Below are 10,869 nucleotides of genomic sequence, written 5' to 3' on the forward strand. Positions count from 1 at the left end.
CAAAAGAACTCATTCTCGATGGGTGCCTCGCGCCCTTCCAAGCTGTCATCCTTCCTATCCGCGACAAGCCAATGCACGAATGGGTCCTAGCTTGTCGAGACATTGACCCACAGACTAAAGCACTTACTGCTGCCTTCGCTTCCGCCATGGCTGTCTCATCTACATCCACTTCTGCCTGCTTCCGATGCGGTCAGCCCGGTCATTTTGTTCGCGAGTGCCCTCAACCGGCAGCTTCCCGCCCTGCCGTAGCACTGCACAGACCAAGAGGCCCCCCCACACCATGCCCGCGCTGTGGCAAGGGGTATCACTGGGCCCGCGATTGCTGCTCATCGCAACGTATCTCCCAGCCTTTAAACTTCCAGCAGGGCAGGCCTCAGCCCCTCTCCCAAGAGGCCCTCCAGAGAGCTCCAAAACCTTAGTGTGGACAATGCCTATCAAATGTCACCGAAAACCTTCCTTAGAGCTTAAAATAAATGGACAATGGCTTGAAGGGCTCTTAGACTCTGGTGCTGAAATCTCTTGTATTCCCTTTGAAATCGCCGCCTTCAATCATTGGCCCCTCGAAACTGGCCCTCAAGTCATCAGCGCCACGGGAGCTGCTACTTCTTGGAAAACATCTCAGCCTCTGCATTGGAGCGACCGAGAGGGTAACGAAGGCCAAATTCGTCCACTCGTCCTTTCTTCAGTCCAAACCATCCTGTGGGGAAGAGATGTACTCAGCCAGCTAAAAGCTCGAATCACCACAGAAGCCTTCTTAGCTGCGCCGCCCCCCCCCCTTATAGGGGCCACTGCTCCTGTTTCAAGACCTGACCCTATCCCTCTGGAATGGGACACAGAGGAGCCCATCTGGGTCGAGCAGTGGCCCTTGCCAACTCATAAACTGCAAGCTCTCTCTGCCCTCGTTGAAGAACAGCTACAAGCAGGGCATATTGAGCCGTCTACCAGTCCCTACAATTCGCCAGTCTTCATCATCAATAAAAAGAACACAAGCAAGTTCCGCCTCCTTCATGACCTTCGAGAAATTAACAAACATATTAAGCCAATGGGATCACCTCAGCCTGGCTGCCCGCATCCCACTGCAGTCCCTCAGCATTTTTATGCAGCCACCATTGACATCAAAGATTGCTTTTTCTCCATTCCTCTTCACCCGCGAGACTGTCCACGGTTTGCATTTACAGTCCCGCGTACCAACAATCAAGGAGCAGCACTCCGATTCCAATGGCGAGTACTACCACAAGGCATGCGGAACAGTCCAACTATATGTCAGCTCTATGTCAATCATGCCATTGAGCCGCTACGCTCTAGGTTCCATCCAGAGCACACATACATCATCCACTATATGGATGACCTCCTTTTAGCAGCAAGTTCTAACACACTTCTCAATGATTTACTCTCTGCAGTTACGACGAACCTTTCAAGTCTTGGATTAATAGTGCAACCTGACAAAGTCAACCCCCAGCCACCTTTCCAGTTCTTAGGCTTTCATTTTCATCAATATATTCAGCCCACCAGCCCGCAAATCCATGTTTCTGATCACATGACGCTGACTGAGCTCCAACGGCTTTGCGGACAAATCAATTGGCTTCGATCAGCACTCCCCATCACAACAGCGCAAATGCAACCCCTTTTCGAGCTCCTGCAGACTAAGTGCAGTCCATCCGCTGCAGTCGTTCGCCCCATCACCATCACCCCAGCTGCCAAAGAAGCCATCCAACAAGTAAATGCTGCACTCCAGCAATGCCGCCTAGAGCGATTCTCTCCCCATCTCCCAATCCTTGCCTTAGGTTTGCCAACACCAGTCACCCCAACGGGTCTCCTATGGCAAGATGGTCCTCTTCTTTTTCTACACACGTCAAAAAGTAAACTCCCAAAAATCTGCCCATTTACAAGGGCTTGGATCACATTAGCCACTGACTTAGTACTTCTCTCCATACAAACGTACGGCGTCCCGCCACACACCATTGTTTGGCCCTTTGATGCAAAAGAAGTTACCTCTCTCATCATGAATAATGCTCAAATGCAGAGCCTAATAGAGTTCTTTCGTGGCTCCTTCGACAACCACTATCCTCATCATCCACTGCTGCAAGGTGTATCTCAATTAGCATTTTTCAACCCGTTCCGTCCGCTGCCCGCAAGAAAGCCAATCCCCTTTGCCATCACTGCTTTCACTGATGCCTCAAAAAGAGGCTTTGCTGCTGTCATATATGTGCCAGGAAAGCTTGAGCCACGACAGTTGATGTTTGCCAATCACCTTTCTGTTCAAGTGGGTGAACTCTTAGCTGTCGCTGCAGTCCTCAATCTTTACCCAGACCAGCCTCTCAACATCTTTACAGACAGCTTGTACACCTTACAGGTATGTCGCAGCCTCCCACTTGCTACCTTTCTACCCAGCGACTCATCTATAGACCAAGCACTCGCCTTTGTACAGCGACTGCTTGAAGAAAGGCAACAACCCTGGTTCATCGCTCATATCAGAAGTCACTCTGGCCTGCCAGGACCACTGACTCAAGGAAATGCCCTTGCTGACGCCTTAGCGTCCGGCCACCATGTATACCCAGCTGCCATTTGAGAAGATTCCATTGACAAAACAAGACTAGGAGACTTCGTCAACCAAGCCAAACTTTTACACTCTCAATTCCACTTCTCTGCGCGATCTATCCAGAGGCTCTTTCCAGACCTCCCCATCGAAACATGCAAACATCTTGTGCGTTCCTGCCGAACATGCGCACCTCTGCTACCCCTTGGACCCTTGCAGCCCCGCGGAGCTAATCCCCGCGGCCTGCGGCCTAACTCCCGCTGGCAGCTAGACCTCACCCATGTTAGTGCTTTTGGGCGCCTTAAATATCTTCATGTTGCAGTTGATACCTTTTCGCACCTATGCTATGCCGTGCCCCTCACAGGAGAGAGTGCCAAACATTGCATCAAAGCGCTTCGGCAAGCCATTCTATTCATGGGAATTCCCTGGGATCTCAAAACCAACAATGGACCAGCCTATCGCAGTGCCACCTTTGCCAGCTTTGTGCAGATGTACCACATCACACACCATTTCGGCATCCCCTACAACCCACAAGGGCAAGGAATTATTGAGCGTACTCACCAGCAGCTCAAGCTACTCATTCAAAAAGAAAAAGCTTCCTCTCCCCACAAGGCCCCTGCCGACGTCATCACTGCCTGCCTTATCCATCACAATCTCCTGACCTTCAATGACAAAGGACTCTCCCCAACTCATAAACACTGGGGACCCATGTGGCAACCCTCGCAAGTCCCTCTCGTTCACTGGAAAGACCCTGCCACAAATCTTTGGCAGGACCCGGCTCCCTTGCTAGCACAGGGGAGAGGTTTTGCTTGTGTCTTCCCAGACTCCGAGCCACAGCCGCTCTGGGTTCCTGGGCGCTACATCCGGCCTGCCACCGACCCCAAAGTTCCACCGAATGATGAACACACTATGCCCTCCGTAAGAAACAACATTGACTGCGGAGGCCCAGATGTCGCCCCATTCGCTCAAATCCAGCACCAACCAGCCCCTCCCTGAAATGTTTACATTAGATAAGTGCTCTCTCCGAGTTTCCTTCTGCTGATTGTCCCTCCCCTATGAGGGCTCTCTTCTCCTTTCTTTGTCTTTACAGATTCCCCAAAAGGACTCACCTCTGCACAGTCTACAAGAAGAGCCTTATTGCCGCCTCTACAACCTGCTGCTGACAAGTGCCTAACCTCCACCGAAACGTGCCTTACAACTTATCAGAGAAGAACTCTCAGTGCAGATACTCTTCCCACTCCCCTCGCACCCTCACCCACTTTTATACTTCTTTTTTATAGTCTTCATTTTTTTAACAATCTTTTCAGCTGTCTGTCTCGCGGCTACAGCCCCAGCAGATTGGAACCTCCGCCAACGCTTTCTCCTTGCTGTCGCCTTTCTACTTCTAATTAGCGTTTTCACCTCCCTCGTCGCCCTCCTCCCATGACCACCATGCGCCCCCAAGTAAATTCACTCGAGCCTACCTCTCCAACACCACCGTCCGTGAGAACCACACCAGCTCCTTCTCGCCGCGAACGACGTCGACAACGCTTCCTTGCCTGCCGATTAAGCCGTCTTTCCCTTGAAGATGATGACCCCATCGAGCGCCAAGTTCTCCAGCTCCTCCAACAGGCCCGCTCTGTTCACACCCCCGCCTCCTGTTCCCCTACCCTTCCCTACCTCATCCATCTCCTCATTCTCATGTTGTCTCTAGCCTCCTCTGCCCAAAGCTCCTCATCCCATCAGCCATTCAACTGGACCTTGCAGACATTCCCGGAAAAACACATTCTCGCTTATAATGTTACTAGTGTCGCTCCCTCCTTTCTCACACACGTCTGCCCTCTTGCTGGAATTTCCTTCAGTCCCGAATGCCAAGTAAGCAACATCAGAAAAGCGAAAGTAGGCCACCACTCCTCATCCTGTCGAGGCGGGAATACAGCATGCCTGCTTTCTCGAAACAACCGTCTCCTTGGCCCTCAATTCAACCCTGTGTCTGGTTTTTACATCTGTCCTGCTAGTGCTCGAGGTTGTCATGACCCATCACACTTCTACTGCCCCTCTTGGGGATGTGTGACCATGGCCCATGGATGGTCCGGCGCCCCCAACAGAGACCCGTATCTCTCTCTCCAAGTAGCCAACAATTCCCATTGGGACTTCATTTGGCTGACAGTAAAAAACCCAAACGACGATACATGGCTGGCCGCTCGCCCCTATGGACTCCGGTTGTATATGAGCAACTATGACCGTGGCGCTTTGTTTGAAATCCAAAAGCGTGTTGTCTCCGCCCCACCCTCTGCTATTGGTCCCAACCACATCCTTAACCCTCCTCCCTCACCCACTGTTCACCTTCTTCCGTCCTCATCTACCCCCCTCAAAATCTCTTCCACCTCGGCCACCGTCGTCCCTTCTACAAGCCCCACTTCCCCCCCCCCCCGCTTCAGGTATACAACCACATCCTCTCATCCCCTCTAGTCCCTACTTCAAACTCCTAAACGCCTCCTATTCCTCTCTCAACGCCTCCCACCCCAACCTTACTCGCTCTTGCTGGTTGTGTCTTTCCCCCAGCCTCCCCCTCTATGATCCACTTGCTATCCCTTCACCACTCTTTACTTCCTCCACCAACGATTCCCCCTCTTCCTGCAATTGGAATCAATCTACTCATGTCCCACTCACTTTTACGCACATCTCTTCCAAAGGTTTATGCATTCACCCCCGTTCTTCCCACACTCCTAGCCTTACTGCCTGTACCAACTATACCTCCCCAAACATCTCTGCCAAATACTTAGTTCCCCTAAACACCACCCAATTGCTCTGCTCTTCCACTGGACTTACCCCATGCTTATCTGTTGCCACACTTAACAAGACCAAAGAAACGTGTGCTCTCATCCTCCTCACGCCTCGAGTCATCTATCACACTCCTCTACATTTCTTTGAAGCCTTTGACCACACTCAAGAAGCTATTTACCTCCACAAACGCGAACCTATTACTGCTGTACTCACTGTCACTTCCCTCCTAGCTACAGCTGGAGCTGCCACTGGTGTTGCAGCCCTAGCCACACAAGCCTCTGCCCTCCAAAACCTCAGACAAGCAGTAGACTCTGATATCATCTACCTCCGAGATGCAGTCAAATATCTTAAAGACTCCCTCAATTCCCTTTCAGAAGTTGTCCTACAAAACCGCCGAGGCCTTGACCTCCTCCTCCTCAAAGAAGGTGGCCTATGTGCAGCTCTGGGAGAAGAATGCTGTGTCTATGCCAACTATACCGGTTTAGTAGACTCCAGCTTAAAAGAACTTGAAAAAGGTCTCAACCAACGCCGACTTGAACGAGCCCAAACTGCTGGTTCCTGGGGCTTCCTGCAGCCCCTCCTCCCCTATCTCCTCCCGCTAATAACCCCAGTTCTGCTCATCATCCTAGGTCTCACCGTTGGTCCTTGGGCCATTCGACGAATCATCCGCCTTGCCAAAGATCACGCTGACAGTGTATTTTCCTCGTTTGTTCAAATCCATTACCGCCGTCTTGCTACCTCTGATCTCGCTCCTCAATCTCACCCTTGTCCTCGCCCCCCTTCCCACCGTACTTCCCGCCTGAGAAGCTGCTTGCTGTGAAACTCCCTGACCTTAGCCGCCGGCACGGGTTTGTTTCCCTCGGCGTAAAGGGCTTGGGTGCACCCTCCGCCCCCCTTTATTGCTATACGTCTGAGAGTCCTTCGCGGTTAAGCCAGCCACAGCGCTATCCACCCCAAAAAAGCGTGCGCAACATCATGTTAGATATTTCGTCTAGCACCGGCACGCACCGACCCTAAGGGCTATGCATACATTCTGGCCAAATGATATGTCATTTGCCCATCGCCAGTCGATCCTACCCCCTTTTTTCTCTCACCCTCCACAGCCCATCCCCCTACTCTCTCACGCCCTTTTTTTTTATAAAACAAAAGGAGCAATTGTTGCTGCCTCCCTTCACCCCTCCTCCTAGCCTTTGTTATCTCCCTTTTCCAGCCGTTGCTATCCTTCCCGCCAGTCCCGTCCACTTAGCCAACTCATAATCTGCCCCCTTTCTTAATCACCGCCTACTTCATAGCTGCCTGCACAGTTCCGCCTATCCACTACCGCCCCGTAGTTTACCCGCCCCAATTCCTACCCCTCCCTTGACCCAACCTTATATAATCAAGTGTGTTTCCGCAATAAAGTAGACTAGCTCATTCTCACAGGCTGTCTCCGTGGTTTTTACCGCGCGTCCCCCACGCCTGGAGAACCTAGGCCTATGCGCTGGCCTAGGGGCTCACCGCCGAGCCGTGGAAGCCCGCCCGGTCCTCGTAGGTTGCTAACTTAGAATAGCAGCCCACAGCAGGGGTTGCTAACTTGGAATAGCAGCCCACAGCAGGGGTTGCTAACTTGGAATAGCAGCTCACACTGTCCTGTCCTGACGTCCTCTGGAGGGGCCCAGGCAAGGCTCCGTGCCTCTGTGACACACACGCACTAACACTTACTGGGCAAGGACACACACGCAACTCCAGCCAGGCCTGAGGTGTGTGTCCAGCGGATGGACTCACCTTTGGCTCAAGGCAGCATTGAAAGGCGTCCCGTCCACCCAGCACCAGGAGCCCTCCTGCCCCTGTTAGTGAGGCCAATCCCGTGGTGAGGGGCACTCGTGAACTTGGTCAGAAACATCTGTAGAGAGGAGGCAGTGGGTTGTCTGACTCTAGGTGTGAGGAGAAGCTTCTCCAAGATGTATGGAGAGGAGTCTGGGCCGTCCCCAACTGGTTGCAGGGCCATGAGGCCCACGTCCCTGCAGAGCTAGACACCCCCTGCTCCTTCCCTGGTGTGTCTAAGGTCTAAGGAGCAGCCAGGGACCTTCGAGGAGGCCCAGCTTCCCATCACGTGACTGTCCCTACCTAGTCCCAGCCCTGGATACGAGGTGTGCTGTCCTGGGACAACATCTGGCCAGAGCTTCAGGACGCTTCACAAAGCAGCACGGCCTTTTTCACACCCACAGAACAGTGTCAGGAGCACCCTGTGTGCTGGGCAGTCATGTCAACTGAAATGACCAGAGCTAGTGAGGTCTTTTGTTAATAACCTTGACATGTCCTGAGGCCAACCCCCACCAGATGGCCACCCTGGGCCTCGATGGCCTTGGTGCTCCTCAAATCGAATGTGTTTGGCCTTCCCAGGAAGCCTGGGTCTCCTGCTCACGTGCCCTCGATGGCCATGGGATTGATGGACAATAAAATTGAGATTGATCTGCACCCTGTGGACCAGGGGCATGTGGGGGGGGGCACCGGTGCCACTTGGATGCTGTGCAGTGGCCCGCTCTGCTCTCAGTGCAGAAATTCCCAGGGAAGCATGAGCAGATAACAGCAGAAAACAGTGCTGGAACGTGGGACTCGGCAGTTTTGCACAGGAAGCTCATGGACATGTTGTTTTCTCTAGTCTTCTCAAAGTTGGGACAAAAGTGAACAAACGACATGAGCTGGGTGCTTCAAAAAGCACAAAAGCTACTAGCAAACTCTATTCTCCTCTATTAGGAGAATCAACAGAACTTTATGAAGTTGTTGCAGAAAATCCAGGACTTGTCAACAAATCTTGGTACCCAGGAGGTTGGTGATCAAGAAGACACTGAGTAAACCTTCAGAACTTGTTCAACGATGGACTGAAGCAGCATTTGAGAAATATGTAAAATCTATTTAGGAATGAAAAGAAACTAATCTGAAGCAACTTAATCCAGAATAGTTATTTTCAATTGTGGCAGATAGAGATTTAAAATGGCAACTTTTTGCAATATCAATGGAAAAGCTACATGTGACTTAGGCTACAATCTAGTTATTATATTCAGAATTCACAAAATGACCTGAAAATAAAAACTACTTCTAAAAATTATGTAATTCAAGGGTAATATTGTTATCATAAGCTTATATGATATTGTAACTATTGCTTATTATCCTACTAATAAAACATTCAACTTTTTCATTTAAAAAAGTCAAAATTGTGGAAGTGGCTGTGGCTCAATCAGTTGAGCTTCCATCTACCATATGGGAGGCCCTGGGTTCGTGTCCTGGGGCCTCTTTGTGAAGGCAGGCTTGCCCGTACCTCACAGAGAGCTGCTGGCCTGCAAGCCCTAAGGAGAGCCGCCTCAGCAAGGTGACACAGCAAAAAGGGAGGCAAGTAGAAACACAAAAAGCACGCAGCAAATAGACACAGAGAGCAGACCACAAGCAAGCCTCAAGGGGGGTGGGCAGGATAAACTTTAAAATAAATGAATACAGAGACCCAGAAGTATGCACAGCAAATGGACACAGAGAACAGACAGCGAGCAAGCCTCATGGGGGGAGTGGGATAAATTTTAAAATGAATGATTACAGAGACACAGAAGAATGCACAGCAAATGGACACAGAGAACAGACAGCAAGCAAGCCTCAAGGGGGGGGATAAAAAAAATTTCAAGCCTGATGACTGGAGAGGAAGCCCAAAGGCACCTGAGGGGCTGAGGGAAAGCATGCTCCCTCACGCTCTCAGGGTGCCGCCCAGCCACCCACCTCTGCCTGCCCTGCTGCTGGCATCTGTCCACCTCCGGGAATCTCCCCCACTCATTGAGGACAGTGGGGTTTGTTGTCCAGGTTTCTGCCTCCAGTGCAAGATGCTCAGAGGAATTCAATATTGTTCCCTGCCTGACCGGAGACATGAAGGTTATGGGCTGTGCCCTCCCCTAGAGGAGGAAGGTCAAAGCACCAAAGGCCCATGTCACACACCAACCCTGTCAGAACCACCCCAAGCCCCCAGCTCTGACCTGCCCTTCCTCAGAGGACACCGATTCCAGGTGAGTTCCTTGGGACACACAGAACTGCTCAGCCTCCTCCAAGACTTCTTGACATCAGAAAAGTAATGCAAGCTCCCCCTGAAGAACTTCCAGCCTTGCAGGAGCAGCCAGAGAAGCTGAGCTGCAGCAGAGGTGGGAGGAGAGGGAACCAGGGGCTGATGGCGGATGTCCCAGAGCTGGCCTTCCTGAGCCCGCCAGTGGCTGGCCACTGAGGCCCGTGTCCTTGAGGTTTGGTTCCCCAAGGGCAGGTGCTGCTGAGACCATGCCTCCATCCCACTACCCAATTAACCAGGGAGGGGCAGCTCAAGACACCTGGCTCAGTACTCCTGGGACACTCGGCTCTGCTACCCAGAAAAACTCTCTGCTGAGACATGTGTTTTGTGATCATGTCACTTTATTTCCCATCTCACTGCTGCCACCGTACAGTCCTCTCCATCTCAATTCTCACCATCTGTCTAGGAAGTTGTCCATCCATCCAGAGACTCCTTTACTTCCTTGACTTGATCTCCATCCACTCTGGCTGCCCTCACCCAGGACTATCCCAGAAAATGAAGAGCTGTACAATACAAAGAGTGAACCCTACTCTAAACTATGGACTCTAGTTAATCATATGATTATAATAATATTGGTTCATCGATTGTAACAAATATACCCACTAAGGGAGAACGTTAATCATGGCCAAAGCTCTGAACTTTCTGCAGGATTTTCCTGTAAACCTACAACTGCTCTAAAATTTAAAATTTTTAATCAGAAAATCACTTTTAAAACTTCAAAAAAAAACCGAGGAAGATTTTCCAGGTGATCAGGTCCAAGTAAAGCCTTCCAGACAGGGAAAGTGGCAGGTACAAAGGCAGGCAGGCATGAAACCACATGGCTGGAGCTGACATGTGGAAACCTGGGCTATGGCCCCCATGCAAGGGGTGGGAGAGGAGCCTGGAGAGGCTTCCGGCACTAGATCTTATGCACATAACAAAGAATTTGGATTTTTCCCTGTGAGCAATGGGAGGCCCTGAAGGGTTTTACCCAATGGCTCAGGTTTATACTGTAAATATTTGAAAGTGATGCAATGTGAAGGCACAACAGGAAAAACAGACCATCCAGTTGGGGCCAGAAACATCCATCAGAACCCAAATGCAAAGATCTCAGAAAGAGACAGACAGCGTGGACCAGGCGCTCTCAAAGTGTGTTCCCTGGACGAGCAGCATTGTGCCTCCTGGGAATGTGGCAGAAATGCCCCTTCTCAGGCCCAGCGCAGAACTGCTTTTTCTGAAATTGTTTCTGAACAGTCTGTATTTAACAAGGCTGCATGTGATTCTTATGCTCTCTGAGGCCTCAGACCAGTCATCCAAACCCAACCCAATTAGGGCCCACCAGCAGCCTCTTTTTATAAACAGTGTCACTGGAGCAGCCACACTCATTCATTTACATGTTCTCTTTGGCTGCTTCAGCAGTGCAAGAGGACAGCACTGAGGAGCCCTGACAGAGACTGTGGCCCACAGGTCTCAATTTTACTATTTGGCCCTTTAAGGAAAAGTTAAAGTA

The sequence above is a fragment of the Dasypus novemcinctus genome, chromosome 17, assembly GCF_030445035.2.
Source record: "Dasypus novemcinctus isolate mDasNov1 chromosome 17, mDasNov1.1.hap2, whole genome shotgun sequence".
NCBI classification, from domain to species: domain Eukaryota; kingdom Metazoa; phylum Chordata; class Mammalia; order Cingulata; family Dasypodidae; genus Dasypus; species Dasypus novemcinctus.